Source organism: Crinia signifera, chromosome 5, assembly GCF_055691185.1.
Source record: "Crinia signifera chromosome 5, ASM5569118v1, whole genome shotgun sequence".
Classification (NCBI taxonomy): domain Eukaryota; kingdom Metazoa; phylum Chordata; class Amphibia; order Anura; family Myobatrachidae; genus Crinia; species Crinia signifera.
In genome coordinates this window covers 94637200-94661840 of record NC_139221.1, presented here as the reverse complement: position 1 = coordinate 94661840, position 24641 = coordinate 94637200, and positions in this window count along the sequence as shown.

The window sequence follows — 24641 nt, the reverse complement described above, 5'->3', positions numbered from 1 at the left end:
CTGAAATAATATATACTTCAGTAGGCTAGGTAGGTACAAGCAGGCTGTCATGGCCGCAGTTATCCACTTTGACAATAGGCTAGGTAGGCACTAGCAGACTGGATTAAGTATACGTCAGTATGCCAGGTAGGCACTAGCAGACTGAATTAAATATATGTCAGCAGGCTAGGTAGGCACTAGCAGACGATTTCAATATATGTCAGTAGGCTAGGTAGGCACTAGCGGACTGGAATTAAATATATGACAGTAGGCAAGGTAGGCACCAACAGACTGGAATTAACTGACAGTCAAAAGACCAACAGTGACAGCCCGGTGCTGAAACTCCCAACAGGGGTCTGGTAAATATACTTAGCTTCTCCCTGTCCCCCCTAAAACTAATGGTCCCTACCTGATACCTAACCCTGAATCTCCCCCTACAGATTAACCCCCCACTTAACATCTAAACCTAAGTCACCTTAATTGCAGTTTAAACCTACCCCTGTAGCTCTAACCTAACCCACCTTCTAATGGGTTAGGTTAAAGCTAGAGGAGTAAGGGGTCACTCCCGAAGCCTAACCCTATCCATACTTCAAGTGTGTAAACCAGGCATGTCCAAACTTTGGCTCTCCAGATGTTGTGAAACTACAGATCCCATCATGCCTTGCCACAATTTTGCTATTAGGGAATTCTAAAATGATTAAGGAATGCTGGGATGGTTTAACAACAGCTGGGAATCCATAGATTGGACATGCCTTGTTTAAACCTATCCCTCCTCTTGCATCCTAACCCTATCTCACCCCAGCATACTTATGATTGGGACCCCAGTCTGATCATCTGTGTTACCCATTCACATGACCCCATAACTCCAACCTAGGTAGCTACCAGAGTTGGTCTCCAGCATTCCTCAACCTGGGATATTTTAAGTGGACTTTTTCACACCGAGCCATGACCCAGGTCAACCAGGCCATAACCCAGGTCAAAAACTCAGTGTGAAAGGGGTATCAATTTCTTTCTGAACAAACATCTATAGTCATGTGATATTTTTGTTATTGTGTTGTAAGCATATATTATGTGATATATTAGCCAAACAGCAAAATTCCATATCCTACTATCCTGCTTTTGGCAGAGATGGCTAGCTTGTGTCATACGGGCCTTGAATCAATGCTATAATTATTAACGCAGGTAAAATGGAGTAAAGTACTCAAGGTACAGTACCCCGTAACAATTACCTGACAACTTTGTTTTGTTAAAATATTAGGTACTCTTTACCTAGAACGGCACCCACGATTTTGATCTTAGGCATCGCAATGTAAAAAATCGCGTCGGTCGCATCGCATGCGGCCAAAAAATAGCATGCGATGCGACCGACGCAATTACCGCGATTTTACATAGGGAACAATGTTAAATGGCCCAATTGACCCGATTTTACATAGGAAACAATGTTAAATGGCCCACAGACCCCAAATAGCCACCCTGAAGTGTGAAATGGCCCCCCAATTGTTAACGCCACCCCACGATCAACGTCAACCCGAAGCGTGGCGAGCACAGCAGCGGTACGCGTCCTCCGACCTTTTCATACCCCCACTATCCACGTCGGCGTGGAGTTGAGAATAGAAAGTGTGTCGAGCGCAGCGAGCCACCGAGCCCGAAGTGTGGCGAGCGCAGCGATCCCCGTGAGGGGACGCGGATACCTTCACAGGTATTGGCGTCCCCTCGCGGGCTTCACAGGTATCCGCGTCCCCTCGCTGGGCTCGCTACGCTCGCCACGCTTCAGGCTTAGTGGCTCGCTGCGCTCGCCACACTTTCTATTCTCAACTCCACACCGACGTGGATAGTGGGGGTATGAAAAGGTCGGAGGACGCATACTGCCGCCCCCCGCGGGGTTGCTGCGCTCGCCACGCTTCGGGTTGACGTTGATCGTAGGGTGGCGTTAACAATTGTGGGGGCCATTTCACACTTCAGGGTGGCTATTTGGGGTCTGTGGGCCATTCAACATTGTTCCCTATGTAAAATCGGGTCAATTGGGCCATTTAACATTGTTCCCTATGTAAAATCGCGGTAATCGCGTCGGTCGCATTGCATGCATTTTTTTATCCGCATGCAATGCGACCGACGCGATTTACATTTTAACATGCAATTCTATGTAAAATCGCTGGCATCGCATCGGTCGCATCGCATGCGATTATAATGGCAAGCGATGTACATGCAATGCCCGCGATGGGCGCCGTTCTAGGTAAAGAGTACCAAATATTACATTAAAACCTAAATAAAATATAAAATAACGCAACAATATGATATTCAGTTTTGGTTTGGCTATATTTAACTGATAATTATGTGATGAAACAGAAATTAAGATTCTACTAATTGTTTTAGAAAATGACAACTTTATAGCACATTCATAAACAATAAACCCCCACAAGCAAGAAAAGCTCCAATTACTATTCATAGGATTCAAAAGGAAGCCTAAGAATATATATTCAGTCTATGCTACCAAAGTGTTCCGCCTCCTGTCATCTTTAAGGAATATGTGAACATGTACTGAGACAATAGATGATACCATACTAGTTTATTTAGCTTTATTTCAGCTTTCTGTGCCCAGTTAATTGCATAGGAGTGCTTGTTTTCTTCCCAGTGTCTCATTCAGGTCAATTGCAGAACAGAAGCGGAGTGATTATTATGTGACAGGCAGGCCTGCCTGTGGGAAACCAGTCAATGTAAAAGCATGTAAGTGGAGAAGTCTTCAATTAATTTGATTGAGAAGCTACAGAACTTTCTTTGGTTATCGCTAACTAAAAATGTGGGCAAGAAAGGCTACAGGAATAGTCAGACAAATAATACAGTCTCAAAATGAATCCAAAACAATCATCCGGACATAAATTATCTTTCAGTAAGGCTTATTATGGAGCTTTTGCTTCTAGCAGGCTTCCTCAAAATTGTGTCTCTTGGGTATCATATTTGATGGCCTTGAAAAAAAATCTGTTCACACAAGGTTAAAACAGCATTTCCAAGCTATAAAAAGCTTTTTGACATTGTATTCTCATTTATTTCTCCTTATTAACTTGAAAAGGCAAGATATAGATATGGCAATTATATTAATCCCTCAAGGGAGAATAAAACAAATGATAATTTATATTAGTAAATTATGATGCAGTGAATGTTGCTGGTAATACATCTAAGCAGCAGCCAGTGCATATTGTTATTTGTTGGATTTGCTTAACAAAACAATTTTAAAATGACAGTGTGTCCATCATCTTCAAGTCTAATTATATATTGCAATGAAGTTATTGGGTTTTTTAGCTGCCAATGCTCTTTGTTGTCTTTGCGTTGTTTTTGCACAACATTACTAGCTAGCAATCCTTGGACATTACGAGCCATATAATTATTAAAAATGATAAAAATGAAGCAGCTCAAGCTGACATGAGAGTTCAGATTAAATTGCACAGACAGAAAGTCAGTATATTAAATAACAGAAGATGGGACAGCTGCCTGTAAGTCATATACTGTAAATCAGTCTATTTTTATAAACAGGTGATAGAGTAATACTTTCTCCACTCTTGAATACAATATCTCAGAATTTAATTCATAAGAGATTAATCTTTAGCTATTTTTCTTTGTTATATTTGTTACATTATTTTCATAAAAAAGGAGGTTCAAAAACAGAAAGTGTTTCCATTATGGAAGCTATTTCGAGAATTTTTCAATTATCCACTATATTAGTGACCACTGGAACACACGCTATATTTTAATGAAGGTCTGGACAGCAGTCAGGTAAAATATAGAAAGTGTCACATTCACTGCTATGGGCAAATTATTAGGAAATACATCATATTATTCATGTGTTTTTTCCCCAACTTTTTAAATCTTTAATAAAATATAATTGCCTAATGTTTTGTGTAAATCTCCTTAATAACCTCATAACACACATTTTCTACTTTATGCAGGTTTATTTTTAACTAAAGTTCACAAAATTTTTAGTATTTTTTTTTATTTCTGAGTGCACACTGTCATATCAGTATAAATTTTGATATCAATGGAGGGACTTGTAGTTGGTGAGCCCAGGTGCAAACATATAATTTGGGCCCACCTCTTCCACCCCAATGCAAGTTCACAATATGCAACACAGCAGTGGGTGAGAGGTAGAGGCAGACTGTGACAAGGAAAAACTGCAGGTGACAGGGGCAGCAATGAGCCCCATAGGGCCCCCGGGGGAAATGCACCTGCTTCACCAATAGTAGATCCGCCCCTGCTTAATATAATACATCAATGGTCAAATGGTACTCTATAATAAACTAAAAAGTTTATGCCTACCCCCCCCCCAAGCATAACCAGACCACGCTGGTCCAGATTTCCCAAATACAGCAGTAAAATGATCTGGAGGTCCCGCTGTATTCAAGAAACCAGCCCTGGGCTCTTGGACTGGTCCTAGTTCCAAAAATAGGGGTCTCCCATAATTCAGAACCAGTACCGGGCTCCAACAGCCATTGGTGTCATGCCACAGCTGAGGGACACTTTTTATACAAGGTTCCCCATCCAAGTTACCCCATCAGCTCTGGTTCCCCCAAATAGAAGGATCCCCCCCCCCCCAGTGCTATCCCCTCCACCCCTGGGTGATGGCTGGTGGGCAGATGCTTTTTGTGAGGAAAAAAAAATAGAATGTAAAAAGCTCCCCCACATGCTGAGACTTGGAGAACCACAAGTCCCAGCATGTGGGGCATTAATAGGCCTACTGGGACTTGTAGTCCCACTGCATATCCCATGAACAAATGAGTGCCCCCACTGGATAGGTTCACTTGTCCAGTAGAGGGCCCAAGGTTAAAAAAAATACACAGGCCCGTACTTCCAGACTAGAGGAGCCACACAACTGGCTCATCTCCTGACCCCTAAGGGAATCCCAGTGACATGTGTCACGGAAATCCCAGTGACGTCACTGGTACTCACCTCAAGCTGTGACAGGACTGGAACTGAAGGAGATGTGCAGGAATTGACTGGAAACAAATTAAGTGAATCAACAGGTCTACCGCTGTTGACCATTGATTGTATTGCTGCAATGAATCAGAATCAACCTTATTGGTCAGGTATGCACACGTATACTAAGCTTTTTTGCAGTAACAGTGCATTGCCAAGCATGAATACAAGGGGGAAAAATCCATAACTCATATTGCAGGAATTTAACATGCAGGATCAAAAGTGGACATTTCACTCTATTTGGGAATGTGTTGAGGGCTCGACATATTAGACATATTAAATGCTTTTTACACATTAGCCCTTGTTTAGTTGATGGTCAGCTATTGGGAAGAAACTTTTAGCAGTTCTAGTAGATTTTGCATGGATGGACTTGATGAAAGCATTTCGAACAGGTTGTAGCCAGGGTGCAACTTATGTGCCACTAATTTCCAAGCAGGCTTCTTGACCCTGGACAAGTATAGTTTTTTGACATGGGTAAGGTTGGCCCCAACAATCTTTTCTCACAACTTCACTACCCATTGCAACCTCTGTCTGTAACTCTTGTTGGTGGCTCCATACCATACTGTGATCGAGGAGTATAGGACTGAATCTATGATGGCGATATAGAAGATAAGCTGAAGCTCCTGAGGGATGTTGAATTACATGAGATAACTCAGGAAGATCATCCGCTGCTGAGCCTTCTTGACAACAGAACATACGTTGGTTCCACATTTGAGATCTCTGGAAATTTTTGACCCTAGAAATTTGAAGAAGTCAACCCACGACCCCACGCTGTCCTATATAAAGAGAGGGTGCATGGTGTTTGGTTTCCTTTTTAAGTCCACCACCGTCTTCACTGTTTTGAGGTGATTAAAGTTGAGGTTGTTCCTGCCGCACCACAGTGTTAGATGAACCACTTTGAGTCGGTATGCCAACTTGTCTTCATCCTTGATTAGGCCGATGACAGTGGTGTCATCAGCAAATTTTTGTAATTTGACTGATTGCTCAGCCAAGGTGCAATCGTTAATGTATAGGAAGATGAGCAGGAGCAAGAAAACGCATATTTAAGGGGAACCCTTACTGGATAAAAATTACACGGCTTTCACTACTTGCTTCCTCGCTGTCAGGAAATTAATGATCCAGTAACATATTGATTTTGAGACCCAAAAAGAGAGAAGTTTGGGCTGCTGGATGCAGGGGACAATTGTGTTGAATGCTGAGCTGAAGTCAACAAATAGGACCCTCACATAAGCTCCTTGACAGTCCAGGTGCTGCAGGATGTGGTTCCGTCCTCGTTTGACTGCATATTTGACACTTCTGTTCACTCAGTGCATGGGGTCTAGGTGAGTTATAGTGACTTCTCTCAGGTGGTTTAGCACCAGTTGCTCAAATGCTTTTTTTAGGTGCACCGAGGGCGATTGGCGTGCCGGGGACAGAATGAATAAGGCTGGCTTCATCTGTACACTTGGCATCATCTGGAACTAAAGCAGTGGAAATCAGTAGTAAAACTTAAGGAGCCAGGTGATGTTGCAGGATGTAAACTTGCACTGAATTTGTAACAAAGAGATTTCCACAGAAGCTGGAGCACAAGATACAGCTATCCTGAGATCATCATTGCGCTGGCCAGTTTCGGGTGTTTTCCCAGAATATTTGTAATGACCAGTGTGAACTGATAGGCTTCAGCAAACAAGTGTCAGAACTGTTATCTCAGAATTGGCTGTGGTGAAGCATGTGATTGCATCCAACATGGCTGTGCCCACTCGGCAAGAAGCAAACAAGTCTGCAGCCTGTGATAATGGTGACAGCTTGAAAGGCCACTGGGAGCTGAAAATTACATTCAACATGGATGTGTATGCTGTAGAGCAAGTGTTTGATCTGCCACAGTGTAAAGAGAACTACCATTCTGCTACGTTACATTGAATGTTTAAGCAAATTTTCCAATTTTCTACTACTAACACTTTAATATCACTAGTCTCTCTATGGTCACACTTATTTCACATTGCTCCTGGTTATATCTACCCTCTTCTCTGTAGCATCTCAGCTGTGTACTATCCAAGGCTGACTGAAGGCAAGTTTGATTAGTGTGGTTCAATATGGCATCACAACATAATGTATTCCATTTGAAATGTGATAATCGCTGTGTAAGCCAATAGAAGTTTATATACTGGCAGACAATCAGGCAGTGGCAGCCACAAGCCAATTAGAGCTGGGAAATGTGAGTGTACCCCTGTGAACACAAGAGTGTCCATGCCTGCTTGGGGCGGGCATCTGACATAACATGGCATCAGTGCCTGCTCCAATTTCGGCCATTTCCATTCAGGATAAAAGTAAGTATAGATTTACTTTTATCCATGAAGGGAGGAACATCATTTGATGGTGAGCAACCAATTAATGATTTTTCCTCTGTGCGGCCACATACAAACGAAAGTGTAACCATACACATCCACTTGCATGATATTGCGGGGATTCGCTCAGCTTTACCTGCTCGCTAGGTAACGAATATATGCAGCCTAGCAAGAAGGTATGAATCAGGCACTATGCACTTTCTAATGCATAACCACTTGTCACCACTTCTCCCTCTGTCACTTTTTCTAAGATATCACCTTATTTACAGATACCCATTCTCTGCTCAGCACTGGCCAATTCAGCTATACTAAACCAATCCCTTTATTATCATCCCTCTAACATTATTTATTTTACGCTTTTACCAATGATTCAGACCCGCTTGGTGAGGTCAAAATTTGCAATCCCACCCGATGTTTGGGATTTGCGCATGAGCGAATATGCACATGTGCAACCCCCCTGAGCAAATGCCTTTGGTGAGTTTTCCACAGGATGGGTTGGCAAGGGGGCTGACAGGGGGCCACCCAACATTTCATAGAAACATAGAATGTGACGGCAGATAAGAACCACTTGGCCCATCTAGTCTGCCCCTTTTTTAAACATATGACCTCAAACCATATTTGATCCTTATTTTTTTGTAAGGATATCAATATGCCTATCCCAAGCATGTTTAAATTGTACTACTGTATTTGCCTCTTCCACCTCTGATGGGAGGCTATTCCACTTATCCACTACTCTTTCTGTGAAATAATTCCTCAAATTTCCCCTAAATCTTCCTCCCTCTAGTTTCAGTGCATGTCCTCGTGTTCTGTTGCTCCCCTTCCTGTGAAGAATGTCTCCCACCTGTACCTTGTGAACACCCTTGATATATTTGAAAGTTTCTATCATGTCCCCCCTTTCCCTTCTCTGCTCTAAACTATACATTTTAATATATATTAGTCTTTTCTGGTACGTTTTGTGATGTAGGCCATGCACCATTTTAGTTGCCCTTCTCTTTACAGTTTCTAATGTATTTATATCCTTCTGGAGATATGGCCTCCAGAACTGAACACAGTATTTCATGGGCGTGGCCATAAAAATGGTGGGCGCGCCCATATAAATGCTGGGTGTACCAGGTGTGTTGATGCCTGCTTGGGGCAGGCAGCTCACACCACATGCTTATATCAGCACCCACTCCGAATTCATTCATCTCTGGCTGGAATAAAAGTACAGTAAGTCTAGACTTACTTTTATTTGGGAAGGGAAGCGGCAGGGGCGTTCGAAGGGGTGGCATTTACCTGCTCGCTAGGCACTAAATATACGCTGCCTGGTGAACAGGTCTGAATGAGGCCCTATATCTCCACCTCCAGCTCCACTCTCTCAACTCTTCCCAACCCTATTTTTTCCCCTTGCCAGTAATATCAAATACTTTCTCCTTACACCTGCATCCATCAATTCCATCATAATCTGAACAGAAGTTAGTAATCAGTAATAAAGTTACTTACTTATAAATGTTTAGAATTGTCTATTGGTAGAGGTGGTCGTTTATTCGCTCAGAGGTCTTTATATGGGGAATAAGAATGTGTAAACCTACACTTAAATAAAAGCTTCGGTACTTATGTATTATCTGGGCTCCCATGTTAAATGCACCCCATTTTTTCATACCCCTACTATCCAACTACGCATGGAGTTGATTTTATATAGTGTGGCAAGCGCAGCGAGCCCCGCGAGGGGACGCGGTCTCATAAGAAAACCGGGAGCCCAGATATTACATAAGTACCAAAGCTTCTAAAATGTTCTCTACATTTGTTTATAAATACAGTATACGGTAGTAAGGTTGCTCAATAAGCACGGTACTGCAACAGGAACTCTCTTGTGTTCAGTGTTTTCTAATTCATTCTAAATTTGCACCAGATCAGAGCACGTAGACCACTGCTTCCCCTCATGGCAATTAGACTGTGCCATATGCACTGGTCAACAAGGTGTTTGCTTCTGAGATTAAATTTTATTACAGTACTTTTGTATTTTGATGTGCTGAATTAAAATATTTAAAAAATTATGTATTGGCTTTTGTTTCAAAGGTGGTGGGCGGGTGCCTCTTCCTACAAACAGAGAGTGAGAGATGCCAGACTGCTGTCTCTCTCTCCTCAGCTCAGCACAAGGCACTGAGCAGCATGTGCTGAGCTAGGGAGAGAGACTGTGCTGCAGCAGCCTGCGATCTCTCTCTCCCTACTGCCCAGTTCCCTGCAAGGAGGGTGGAGGAGCGGAACCCGAGCCCTGGGCCCCCAATAAAAAGTACCTGCCACCGCTAAACAAAAACCTGTTTCCATGACATGATGTTATTACCACATACCACATGTTTAATACATTTTTAATATCAAAATAGTTGAATGCAAAATCTATATAAAGGGAAAATCACTAAGACATCTCCCATTATTTTTTCTAAATCATGACAACAGTAATATATAGTAATTTCTGGTTTTATAAAATATTGAATTAGTTAAAATGTTTCCTCTTCTTTCTATCCACATATTTAGTTTCATGTCTGAAGATACAAAGAATTGCGACGATACATCTTTACAGTCATTTGTAAAAAATTGAATTGTTACGGTAGTGACTATATACTTAAGGGTAGCACAGAGGAATAAATTGTGCATGAAATAAAAAGATAACTTCATTACTGAAAGGCAAAAAATAGAACATATAAAAATGTACCATGACAAAAAATGTTTTGCTTGATCTGTCAGCACTTATGAAAAAAAAGATAAAAATATTGCTCTTCAATTTAATGTTCGATTTTGTGAGCATACTTTTCTATGCAATAAAATTTAGTATAGTACAGTATGGTTTATGTCATTAGAAATTAGATTCTCAAAACAGTGTACCAGTGTACAGTTCAATATTTTTCAGTGTCATGTAGATTTATGAAGATATGGAAAATATTCTTAGAGAAATGAACTCATACTTAGAAGTGTAAGATGAAAAAATCTGTGAACCATTCAGTTAAGATATATAATAATAATAATAATAATAATAATAATAATAATAACCACAATTATTATTTTAAGGGACCCAGAAAATCTTAAATTATTTGGCACTCTGGATGAAGGGTCAACGTCCAGGGTGCCCTACTGGCATGGTAGATATCCAACAGAGTTATTTGCATGAGCAAAAATAAGTCGGCACTCCACGGATTTGAAAAAGTGATTATATTCAGGTACATAAGGTATACATTACATGAGTCACCATCGACATTAGCGTTTCATGGCACACCACCCATTTCATCATAACATGGCTGCATGAAAAAAAGGATTTTGAGATTCGGCATATACTAACATATAAAACCTCTCATGTGGTATAATATCATCTTGTGCTCCTGTGGATATTATTACATGGCCAAACCACATGACCAATCTGCGACAGAATGGCGCTCCACCTTGTATTGTCTTGCATGGAATATGACCAGCCTGTGGTGTGCCATTTTAAGAATGAGGGTAATACTTTGTCCTCGTTAAAATATTTTATGATCAATCACATTAAGGAATCAGCTAGGGGTGGAGACAGAGTTAAATTGTATGTATTCTTTTCTTTATTGTGTGATTTGCACTGTGGTTTTATAATTGTAACATGTTATTGTCTCCCTCCCCATCCATAGGTGAATGCTGTTGTTGCAGGAAGTTAGGGGTTTCGGAATATCCTTCCCGTGGAACCCAAGCTTAGAAGTTTCTAGGCAATATCTCGCTGCTATTACCCGAAAGTATACAGAAAAGGCTCTTCTACCTACAGCGGCGCAGCGAGCATTCTGTATTTTGATTCATGCAGAGCAGTTGACCTGAACACTTGTCTGGAAGGGCACTTCAACTATACAATGACCCAATAACCAGCTTTTTTATGAATACTTATGAAAAGTTGTCTGAAGTAATTATTGTTATTTGTAAACCCCTGATGAAGTCCCAGGAAGGGACAAAACGCATTGGGGGTTTTCATGTTTCTATGTTTCCAAGTTTCTGAAATTATTCAATGAACTTCATCACAATCTGGAATAATTGCTACCATTGTTTGAAATAAGAGTCTTTTTAATAAACATTTGTTATTTATGGACTGCTTTTTATATGCTTTGAATAAACAATTTAAGGCTATATTGGTCTTAGTGTAAAGATCAACACAAGGGGTGCCATCTTACAACTGTATTCCACATATATATATATATATATATATATATATATATATATATATATATATATATATATATATACATACAGTATGTGTGTGTATATCTATATATATATATATATATAATTATAATTATTGTTGGTCATCTTCACAGACTGATTAAAGTTGCAAAAAAGGGGAGTTTAAGTGTACTATGCTTCATTACTACTCATATTATAGTTTTAGTACAGTATAGTGTACATTTAGGTATTAAATCAGGCTGCTAGCATATATTGTACAAATCTATGGGCCTATCAACATCGAGGTCATGTCTGATAAGCAGGTATTTAACAGTCTGGGTTTCACATCTGTGGCACAGCACTAGGGCTGCCAATCCCGGGGCATTTTTTCTATCCCGGAATTCGGGATTGAAAAATGTCCAATCCAGGGATTTCCGGGATCCTGGGATTGGCTTCCCTAATATAAAAAACCCGCCTCGTACACCCAGCATTTTTACTTACAGATGCGTGGTGCGGCCAGGAGCCGGGGCGGGTGAGTGGGCGAGCAGGGGAGATGGAGCCAGGGTGGGTGGGCGAACTGGGTTGATGGTGAGCGCGCTGGTCAGGCTTGTTCGCTGCTAGGCGGGTGGGTGCCGGCGGTCTGCTCTGTTGCTGGGTGGGTGTTCAGGCTGGGGACAGCATGGAGGCAGCCTGTGTGGCCTGCGCAGCGTGACCTCTGATGTTGGCATGCTGCACAGAGCCGTGCTGCCTGGGACGGGAGAAGCCAGGCAGCTGCTGAGCACGCGCTCAGATGCTGCCCGGCATTAGACTGTGCATGCGCAGTCTAATCCCCAAATCCCGGGATTGGAAAATCCAATCCCGGGATTGAAATCCCGGCATTTTGGGGGCCAAATCCCGGGATCCCGCCGATCCCGGGATTGGCACCCTACACAGGACTTTCCCAAACCTGCCCAGCCAAAATTACTCCCAGTGTATAACACAAAATAGCAGTGAGGTATTACAAAGTATCAGGTGTCATAAAGTGTCAAGTGTATGATGGTAAGGATAGTAATGATTGCATAGTTCACCTGCATTTCCCCATTTTTGCATAGAACTACAGTATATATTTTGGCAAGGTACAATAGCATCTCTCATTACAAGCAGCTAAGGTTTGCAGTCTAGAGCCCTGTTCCTATATCTGAAATAATTCTCTATCTTCAGAATACAGTATCAAAGAAAAAAACTACTGTAGTTTGGTTATTGTACAATAGTCAAGAACAAAATATATTTTAAGGGTTAAAAGCTTATAAACTGAAAAGAGGAACTCTCGCTGAATTGATGGCATTTCTTTAATGTATATTATTTTCTTGATCAATATTTTGTATTCTTGATTTTCAATGACAGGTTGAATACAATACCTGAACATATATTAAAGTTAACAATATATCCCAATACACAAACGGTAAGACAGTCACAGCCTTGAAAACTAAAGGAAGCTATAGCATTAATACTTTGAAATAATAAACCATTTATGTTTTAGGATGGACACAGTGCCTGTATATAGCGACTTAATTGTGCCTTGTGTTTAAATGTTTCTTTTACAGGGGGACTACATAAGTACAAGCATCCTCTGGAGGCTTTAAATATATATATTTTTTTAGTACAGAAACTAATGGTCTAACTTAGAACCACAGACCAGGGCTTCCATGGATAGCCCCAGGTTTCAGCTCTGGCCTTGGATGCCTGGAGGTGGGAACCCTTTATTGGGGGGCCCTGGTTCTCCAGGAAAACTTAGCCAGTGTGGACTAGTTAGGTTAGATAAAGTATGGACTAATACTAGCATCACTGTGATTGTGGCATTACCTCCCAGGCTAAAATAGCCCATTGCTGAGTTCAACATTATGGGGGACATTATATCTATTTTTAGGACATTTGTAAACTAGTACTGTTCAATACCATGGTGCTTGTTCTTAGATTATAGGGGGAGGCAATTTTCCCCCTGTATTTTTAGAACAAAGGCCAGCTCAAACAAACCCGTGACCTGGGCTTTGTTCTGCTCCAAAAATTGCTCATGGCAGATGCTAGATGTGCAGCTTATGTCTCCTCGATAGCGGTGGTCATTTTTGGAGGGCGGCCAGGTTTCTCTCTGTTCGTGGACAAAGACTCTGCACCTCAAAGAAGCTGCTAACAAACCCCCCATACACACTTAGCAAAGCTCATTTTTTTTAGGCGCTGGGGATCCAGCTAGTTATAGTCAGTGGGACAAGCACCTCTCTGGTTTGGAGCCACCCCACTATGCTTACCCGAAATACCGTCTCTTTGTAGTGATGTCATTAATACACATAATGCCTAAAAAAGTAACACATTATGTTACTCCATTCCACTGCAAAATGTATACAGAAGTACACACACTCACACTCTCACTGTCCTTCCACCTGCCAGGCAAACTAGTCTGACTTGCCAGATATCCTCCTCTTCTCCATAAGACAACAGTCCTGGTCTGGACTCCTGTAGACCTGCCCCCCCCCCCAACTGTGGGTAGCTCCGCCCCTCACCCGCAAGCTGTATAACTTGTGATATATCGCATGCGGCCCCTGTTCTGTGCCACCTGGAGGGGGGTTGTATGCATGCAGGTTGGACCTCCAACTCAGGTGCAATGCGCAAAGGACTGTGCACCAGACCCGATAGGACATTAAATGCATTGGGAACAGGTGAAATTGGCCCAAAACTAAGTAGTGCATGTGGGCCTTTACTCTAACATACATAGTAGCATAGTAATTAAGGCTGAAAAAATAACGTTAGTCCATTGAGTTCAACCTATTTGTCTTGTAACTACTGACTTGAGTAAGTCATTTATATGATTCCTTTAGGGGCTAAGAATTTATTCAGTTTTGATTTAAATTCATTAACAGTAGGTGCCGTAACTACCCCCACTGGCAATGAGTTACAAAATTTTACTGCTCTAATGGTGAGGAATAATCTTCTTAATTCAGTACAGAATTTAGTTGACTAAGTATAGCCCTGTTACTGAACAAATCATCTCCCAGTTCCTTATGATTCCCGATTCTGTATTTAAACATGCTAATCATATATCCTCTCAACCTCCGTTTCTCCATATAAAACCTATTCAGCCTGGTTAACCTATCTTTGTATTTTAGAGATTCAAGACCTTTTACTAGTTAAGTCACCCTTCTCTGTACCTGTTGCAATTCATTCATGTCTTTTTAAGGTGCGGTACCCAGAACTGAACACAGCATTCCAAGTGTGGTCTCCCCAATGCCTTGTATAGTGGCACTATCACATTGGCAACTCTTGAATCCATTCCTTTTTTAATGCATTCCAATGTCTAGTTTGCTTTTGCTGCTGCACTTGAGCAGTGTGCACTATTACTCAATTTATTATCTATGATGACCCCTAAGTCCTTCTCCACTGCAGAATACCCTATATTAACTCCGATTAAACTATTAATAGCTTGTTTGTTTTTGTTCCATAATGAATACCTTTACATTTTTCAACATTAAACAGCATTTTCCTCCTTTTCACCCACATTTCCAGTTAAATTAAGTCACTTTGTAGTGTGTCTGTATCCTCTCCAGAGTCAATTTCCTTACCCACTTTTGTGTTGTCCGCAAATATCGCAATCATACTCACTATGTCATTACATAGTATTATTAATGAATAGAGACAGGATTAAATGCATTTGCATATTTGCATATGCATTTGCATACTTTGCCCATTCTCACTGGTTATTGCATATTTTACCTAAAATCTAGTGATGGTGCATATTTTAGGCCCCGCCCCTTTCCCACCCGCGAGTTGCAGCACTGCTCTGCCCTGCTGCTGCTGGCCAGGTAGTGGTAGAGTGTGCAGGCTGGGGCAATATGTGCGCAGAGTGGGAACCTTGGATGAACACTATGTCTGATCCATGTACGCTGCCAATCCATGTTGATAAAAGTCAGTCAGGGCGGATGCCATTACGAATCTCCTGAACCTTTGCCTGCCCCTGGCCTGGGACTTTACACCAAGAGACAGACTTCTGCAGCAGAGGAAGCGGGCAGAAGGGTTGTGACATCACGCGGCGCAGAGAAAATGCCGTGTCACAGTGAGTAGGCGGCACAGGGAGGAAGCCTTCCACTGCGCCGCCCTCACATGCTATGCTGACATTTGATCCATCGGCGCTGGAGATGAGGGTCCGTGCAGTTGATGCAAGAAGAGCTTTGGACGCTGCAGTATACTGACATCTGCAGATGCCTTGGGCCTATTTTTGAGGTTTATTTGCAACTAATTTTATGCTGATTTTTAAATAAATAAGTTAAAAATTACTTTTTTATTATTTAATGTAGCATATTTTAACACATTTCATGCATATTTTAAGTATTTTTCATGCATATTTGCATGCATATTTCAAGCTTTTTTTTGTTGCATATAATCCTGTCTCTATTAATGAATATATTAAACAAGGTGGGTCCCAATATTGAACCTTGTGGGACTCCACTTTGGACCTTACTCCTGCTGGAGTGTATACCATTAACCACCACTCTCTGTATTCGATTGTGCAACCAGTATCTAATACAATTACAAATTTTATTTCCTACGCCTAAGTTACCTAGTTTTATTATTTATGATATACCTTTTATGATGCACCGTGTCAAAAGCTTTATCGAAATCAAAAATGTATTACATCAATAGGATTTCCCTCAGTCCATCCCCTTACTGACTTTCTCATAGAAGCAAATTACATTAGTCTGGCACAATCTATTTTTGACAAACCCATGTTGAGCCTTACTTATCAGCTTCTCTCAGTCTAAGACTACTATCTCTTATTATTCCTTTTAATATTTTCCCAACAATGGATGTAAGGCCGACTGATCTATAGCTTTCAGATTTAGTTTTGCTACTTTTCTTCCATATGGTACTACATTAGCTACTGTATATGCCAGTCTCTTGGTACCCTCACCGAGTTTATTGATTCATTACTATTTCGGTCCTGTAATCTATTTTTTACTATTTCCTCACTCAAACAAACCCCTGAAGATTCTTCCCTTGTAAATACTGAAGCAAAAAATGAATACAAAATTTCTGCTTTCTCTTTTACTTCTGTAACAAGGGTACCCTGATTATTATTTAGTGGGCCAATATTTTCCTTCCTTAACCGTTTACCATTTATATATCTGTAGAATTTTTGAGGATTCAATTTGCAATCTGCTGCTAGTATTTGTCACCTTGATTGCATTTTTAAATTTTTTATTACATGACTTATGTGCGCCAAATGATTCGGGTGTGCCATCTTGTTTAAACACTTTGAATGCCCTCCTTTTTTAGCCATTTTGACTTTGCTGTTAAGCCACATTTTGACATTTTTTCTTTTATTTACCCTAGGAATAAATTTATCTGTGTTCTCCTGCAGTATTTTAAAAAAATGTGCCACATTTTAGTAGCATCCATACCTCTAAACCTCTAAATAAATCCTTTAAGGACACCTCAAACATACCAAAGTTTGCTTTTCGGAAATTCAAGGACCTAGTTGCTCCTATATTATTATTTTTCTTAAAATTTAAGTTGAACGTAACCATATTGTGATCACTGTTCCCCAATGTCTCCCTTATGATTATGTTAGACAGAATGTACCAAGGAGATCCAGGACAACATTATTCCTGGTTGGACATTATTATTCCTGGTTGAACTTTCAATAAATTGATACAAATAGTTGTCATTAAGGGCATCCATTAAACATTTCCCTTAGCAGTACTACTTGAACTATCTTTCCAATTTATATAGGCGTAGTTAAAGTCGCCCATAATAATAATATACCCTAAACTGGCTGCTTTTCCCACTTGTAGCAAGAGATCCTTCTCCTCCAGATTTATGTTGGGTGGTTTATAACATGTCCCTACTATATGTTTCTTAGCCCCTAAATTGTTACCTGTGATTTCTACCCATACCGATTCTATTGACTCCCAATGTGTTCTCGTATACAGTATGTCTTCCCTTAGGTATGGTTTTAAGGATGGTTTAACATATAAACATACCCCCCATCCCCTTCTATATATCCTATTTTTTTCTAAACAGACTATGACCTTCCATGTTAACCTCCCATTCATGTGATTCGACCCCCCAAGTTTCGGTAATACCTATAAGATCAAAATCTTCCTCTTAAACTATGTTCTCTAGTTTCCCCATTTTACCATTTAAACTCCTAGCATTCAAATAAAGGCATGTCAGATCATGTTTTTCCATCTACCTCATTGTGGGCCTTATCCTTCTTAGATAGACAAAACCATGTGCACTGCAGGTGGGGCAGATGTTACTCATGCAGAGAGAATTAGATTTGGGTGGGGTTTTACTTCAAAGTGATATCTAAATTGCAGTGTAAAAATAAAGCAGTCAGTATTTACCCCACACAGAAACAAAATAACTCACCCAAATCTAATTCTCTCTGCACATTTTACATCTGCCCCCCTGCAGTGCACATGGTTTTGTCCATCTAAGAAGGATTTTGTCAGAAAAAGTGAACTGGAATAAGGCCTTGTGTTACCTGTTACAGTTGTAGAAGGTTCCCAAAATGGTAAATCAGTATCACGGACAATACTTGTATTTGGTTCTGTGATCCTCATACTCTTATTGTATACCTTTCTCCCCTCTTCCTGGTCTATAGTTTCTTACTACACCCTCCCCCCACCCGCCTAGTTTAAAATCTCTTCAAGCATTCCAACCATTCTACCCCAGGCAACCCTGCCCTCTCCTCGTTAAGGTGCAATCAGTCATGGCAAAAGAGATGGTGCCTGACCGAGAAGTCCACGCAGTTTTTTAGGAACTTGAATCCCTCCCTCCTGCACCAGTCTTTGAGCCACACATTTGCATCCCTAATCTCCATCTGTCTCCCTGGGTGTGGCACAGGTAATATTTCTGAGATTATTACCTTAGATGCCCTTGCCTTAAGTTTATTGCCTAGATCCCTAAAGTCTTTTTTAAGGACATCCTATATACCACTGACTTTTTGTCAGTGGTGCCAACATGCACCAAGACTGCTGTGTCTTCCCCAGCCCCTCCCATTAATCTGTCCATCCAGTCTGCGATATGACATACCCGAGCACCCGGGAGACAACAGACTGCATGCGCATCGCTGTTCTGATAAGAGATTACCCTATCCACTTTCCTAATAATTAAGTCCCCCACCATCACTATCTGCCTTGGGCCCTTCCTCTCTGATTTACCCTCCCTGCCAGAGGGGGTAATCCTCTGGTTGCTAGACTAACCCATTCCTTCCAGCAGCCCCAGCTCTTCGCTCACCGCCATAGTATCCTTGTCACTTCGGGTGTATCTACTAGGGTTTGGTAGCTCAGAGCTTTCCTGCCTCTTCCTCCATCATCTGTTTATATGTACAGTATATATATATATATATATATATATATATATATATATATATATATATATATATATATATATATATATATATATATGTCAGATGTTAGTAAATTGTTTAGCAGTGAATGCTAATACATATAGCATATAGTCCAGGTCAAAGCAAGGAAAGATTTATTGGAGATTAGGATAGCCATTTATCCACAGGGGTTGGGTCTTACACTTCTGGAGAATTAAAAAGAAACAGTTTGTAGGAACAGCCCATGAATCACATGATCAACATCTGAACAGAGGCATCTATGCTGTTCTTGAAAGCAGAAGAGATGTTGTTGCCTAGAAATGGGCACAGAAGCTGGGAGAAAAGAAAAGCAAATGCATTATAATGAAAGGGATTCTGGGGCTACAGTACTTTTTGATATTGGAAATATATATGCATATTTTTGCATGCAATTAGTGCTTGCCACACCACTGCATTCCTTTCACTTCTACAAGTAGCCATGATCAATAAAAGTAGACATTTGCACCAGCTTTTCACGCAGTGCAAGAGATTTTTCTGAAATCAGATGCAACTCTGCATATGCTCAACTGTGAATGTCACACAAGCCTGCTTCCATTTCCATGATATAACTTCAGTAACTCCAGTATATATACTCATTCAGCCACGATACGAGATATGATTAAGATGTATACAATTTTCTGTACATACTGTAGAAAACATTTCTACCAGAAAAATGGATGTATATACAAATATGAATCAGAACCTTCCAACTGTCCCAATTACAGCAGATAGTTATGCTAATGGCAGGCTGTCCCACTGTCCCTCCCACGAGTCGCAGTGTCCAACGTTTCAATATTCTCCATTTTTCATGTTTATAAGTTCAATTTTAATTTGCTTCACTCATTTTCAATCTGTATTCTTGCACTTATTATGCCTAATTGTGCTTATGAATTGTGTTCATGTATTATTCTTTAAATTACACATTGCTGAAATATGTATTACTGACTATTTTTGGTACTTATGTATTATCTGGGCTCCCATGTTAAATGCACCCCATTTTTTCATACCCCTACTATCCAACTACGCATGGAGTTGATTTTATATAGTGTGGCGAGCGCAGCGAGCCACCGTGCCCGAAGCGTGGCGAGCGCAGCGAGCCCCGCGAGGGGACGCGGTCTCATAAGAAAAACGGGAGCCCAGATATTACATAAGTACCCTATTTTTATTTTGACTGTTCCGCACTGACATCTGTGACACAATAAATAATAATACAAATTATGAAAACCATAATAATAATAATAATAATAATAATAATAATAATAATAATAATATTTCCATGATCCAGTTCCATAAAAATTTATTTTTGGGGAGAAAATTTGAGTCATTGCTATCTGTAATTTATTGAGCAATGACATTTTGACAGTATGCCAATCATCAAGAAGTAAGAATTCATATAACTGAAAGGTTGGAATAGTCCTGGTCACAGGAGACTACTCCAAATGTCATGAAATTTGGGAAAATAACAATCTTCATCCTGGTGTTGATTATGTAGTCATCTAATAGCATAACGAGAACAGTTTATTACAAAAAAATACAAAATCATAAATTCATTACGGAGCATATTTAGAGATGTGTTCATTTAATTTTGGTACTTAGTATCAATTATAGGTGTTTACATGAAGAACATCAGCCCAGTGAAAATGCATTTCTTTAAATAATGTGAGCTATATTTTTTATGTTTACCTTAGAAAATTAAATGGTGTATGTTTGAAAAAAATATTCAGCAATTCAGTAATGTCATAATGAAAGAACAGTATTATAAAGATTAGAATATCTACATTAAATGTATATTGTTATTAGGGTTAAATGTGATAAGCAATATATTGTTGTTTCACAAGTATGGCAATTTGTATTAGATGGTACTGCAATCCCTGGCGTGACTCCTGGAAAGTTCCAATCTTCCACCCCCCCTTTTTTATAAGTATATCAATATGCCTATTCCAAGCATGTTTAAATTGTTCTACCACCTCTGATTAGAGGCTATTCCACTTATCTACTACTCTTTCTGTGAAGTAATTCTTTCTCAAATTTCTCCTGAAATTTCCTCCCTCTAGTTTTAGTGCATGTCCTCGTGACACTGACAGTTCACATGTAACTGTATGCATTGCACATGTGTGAGGGGACGTGGTGACTGAAAATGTGTATGTATCAAAAGCACAATGTAGCTTGAGCTTGACTGACAGGAAGCCGGTGTTGGGGGCAGCAATGTGCCATTTTCTTGGTTCTGGCATGTCCCGGTGTTTATGAGGAGGGTCTGTGACATCAGCACTGACGATGTCCAGCCACATATTAGTGGAAGCCTCAGACCTACTCACATTTGCATAGTTAGTAAAGTCTGGATAGAGGAGAAGAGGGAGGGGCAGACAAAGGTAGAGTGGTGGTGGTGGTGTTTGTGTGTGTGTGTGTGGGGGGGCAAGAGGGGAGGGAGGGAGATAAAAAAAGTCTTTACCAATTATGTGTGAGTAATATATCATTAACAAGGAGACTAAGTGATTGCTAAACCCTTTTATTGACAAATTTACAGCACAGGTCAGTATAGTAGTCACCTGATATGGTCAGGTAAGTCTCATACATGGCCACCCTTTGCATGCCTTACATTTTGGTCATATGTCACATACCGTATAGGGTGGATCCAGGTCTTCTTTTAGGGACCCCTTTGGCATAAACTGCCTATTCCTAAAGTTTATGCTCTCCCTCTCAGGTGTGCACAGAGGTGGTAGCATGGATATCAGATTGTCCATCCATAAGGTTATATACTTATTTACATAGTGTTATGTGCTGTGTTGTGGTTGTTATGATCCCACACACTTGCGGTGTCCCTGGTAGGGGGGCATATGGAGAGGGATGTTATAATGATGTCTTTATGTACGTATATACTTGGTGATATCTTGTATAATTGTTTTGTATTGACTTTGATATATGTGTGTACAGGGGCGGGATGGAGAGAGAGGGGAGAGGGAGAGAGAGAGGGGGGGGGGGAGAGAGAGGGGGGAGGGAGAGAGAGAGGGGGGGGAGAGAGAGGGGGGAGGGAGAGAGAGAGGTAGAGATGGGCAAAACGGGTCACTGAGCGGACCCGGGTCGACCCGGGTCGGTCAGTGAAAAGATCTAGATCCTTTGGGCGGCTCTACGGCTCACTTTGTGTAAAAAAGACAGTTATTTATGGTTTGAGTTAGTGTACCATACCTCCCAACATGACCCTTTCCAGGAGGGACACAATGCTCTGTTTCTGGACTTCCCTCAATGTTTGATTGCCATCACCTGTGTGGAAACACCTTTCTTACCCATTTACCTGTTTAGAACAGGTAATAGCAATCATTCGTTATGAGGGAAGTCCAGAAACAGAGCAAAGTCGTAGGTCAGAGATGGGGAACCTTTGGCCCTCCAGCTGTTGTTGGACTACACATCCCAGCATGCCCTGCTACAATTTGCTATTTGGCCATGATAAAACTGTTGCTGGGAATGCTGGGATGTGTAGTCCAACAACAGCTGGGGCCAAAGGTTCTCTAACCCTGACCTAGGTGGTGCACTTAACATAGATTGTTCTCCACAGTATTAGCCCCTAGAATCTATGGTTTTACACACAGGGGAAATTGACTAATAATTGAATAGCCCTGCGTGGTAAACACAGTAGATAATTGAATATTGAATACGTTGGGTTTGCCCCCCAACAAAGGGTCCCTTCCTGTGGGGCTACCGGTCTCTGTACTACTACTACAATTAGCCTGTAGCCCCTCCCCTTGAATATCTCCCCAATAGGCCCTCTCATCCGAGCTGGGCAGTGCGAAGCCGGGCTGCCCGATGTTGGTACATCGGGCAGCTTCGCATCCCCCATAGAAACCTATGGGGATGCGGCCGGCGGCGCTGAAAGGGGGATCGTAGCAGGGATCGGAGATTCCTGCTGCGGTTCCCCGATGATACATTTAGGGGATACTGGCTTACTAGAGTAGAAGATACCATGTCTCTGGTACATGTACAGCTGCTAGCCAGGGAGTACACGGAGGGTGTCAGAAGGAGAAGAGGAGCTTACAGCGGGATGCGGCTCCTTAACCCCTTCCCGACATATGACGTACATTTACGTCATATGTCGGTTGGGGGTGAATCAAGCCAGCTCACGGAGTGAGCTGGCTTGATAGAGAGCAGGTAATGGCTGTATATTACAGCCATGTCCCTGCTCTCACGGCCACGAGCGGCGAGTTCGCCGATCGCGGCCGTTTAACCCTTTAAGCAGGGGGGGCGCCCCCTCCGGCGCCGATCGGGGCCCCCCGCAGCGCGATCGGAGGGTGCCGATCGGTTGCCATGGTAGCCAGGGGTCTAATGTAGACCCCTGTGCTGTCCGTGTATTCATACCTATTACATCCTGCCTCAGGCAGGATGTAATAGGAAGTGCAAAAAATCACTACGTTCAGCCATAGAGCTCTATGGCTGAACCTAGTACAGGCGATCGCGCCCCCTAGTGGTCAAGTACACTAGGGGGCCTTGTAGTAAAAGTAAAAAAAAAAAAAAAATAAAGTTTAAAAATAAAAAAAAAATAATAAAATATTAAAAGTTCAAATCACCCCCCTTTCCCCATTTCCCAAATAAAAATAAATAAATAATAAAAAAAATAAACATATTTGGTATCGCCGCGTTCCTAAAAGTCCGATCTATTAAAATATAACATTAGTTATCCCGCACGGTTAAAGGCGTAAACGGAAAATAATCCCCAACGCCAAAACTACGCTTTTTGGTCGCATCGCCTACCCAAAAAAAAATAGCTAAAAGAGATCAGAAAGTCGCCCATATCCCATAATGGTATTAATTAAAAAGTACACTTCAGCCCGCAAAAAATGAGCCCTCACCCAGGTCCGTAGGTGGAAAAATAAAAAAGTTATAAGCCGCAGAACATGGCGACGCGACGCAAATTCGAAAAACCGTAACATTTTCTATTTTTTTTTTTAGTGGTAAAATGTAACGAAAACTATCTAAGTTTGGTATTACCGGAATCGTAACGACCCATAGAATAAAGATAACCCATCATTTTAAACGAACTATGAACTCCAAAAAAACCGTAACCAGCGCAAAATTGTGGAATTGCGTTTTTTTTTTTTTTTACCCCACATTGAATTATTTCCTGATTCCCCAGAATATTATACGGTATAGTAAATGGTACCATTAGAAAGTACAACTTGTCCCGCAAAAAAAAAGCCCTCATGTGTCTATATAGCCGGAAAATTAAAAAAGTTACGCTTATTTGAACACAAGGAGGAAAAAAAAAAAAAAAATTACCTTAAAAGGCAATGTCGGGAAGGGGTTAAAGCGTTCTGTACATTGCACATTTTAGAGAAATGTAATGACATCATCTCCAAGCGCCAGGCCCGCGATGATCCCCGCCGGGACCACTGATCGCCGTGCTGGGGACAGCCCAGCACCAAAGGTAAGCTGCTGGGCTGCCCCCAGCCCCCGTGCACCCCTCCAGCCATCGTCCTGGAGGTGAATGGATGCCTCACACCGGCATCCATTCACCTCCTCCGCTGCTGTCTGCTGAATATAGCAGACAGCAGCGCAGGCTGTCTGTGCCCCCCTGTCCAACCTGCGGATGCTGCGGTCCCCCATTGATGTAAATGGGAGCCGGGTCGGATGACCCAGTGTACCCATTTACACCGACTGCCCTCTACCCAGGTCATAGTCATGTTCTACCCAGGTCAGGACCTGGGGAAACAGTCGTTTGGTCGACTGAACTAGGTCGACATTAGGTCAACAACACTAGGTCGACATGCTGAAAGGTCGACATGGTTTTAGGTCGACGTGGTTTTAGGTCGACATGGAACAAGGTCGACGTGGTTAGT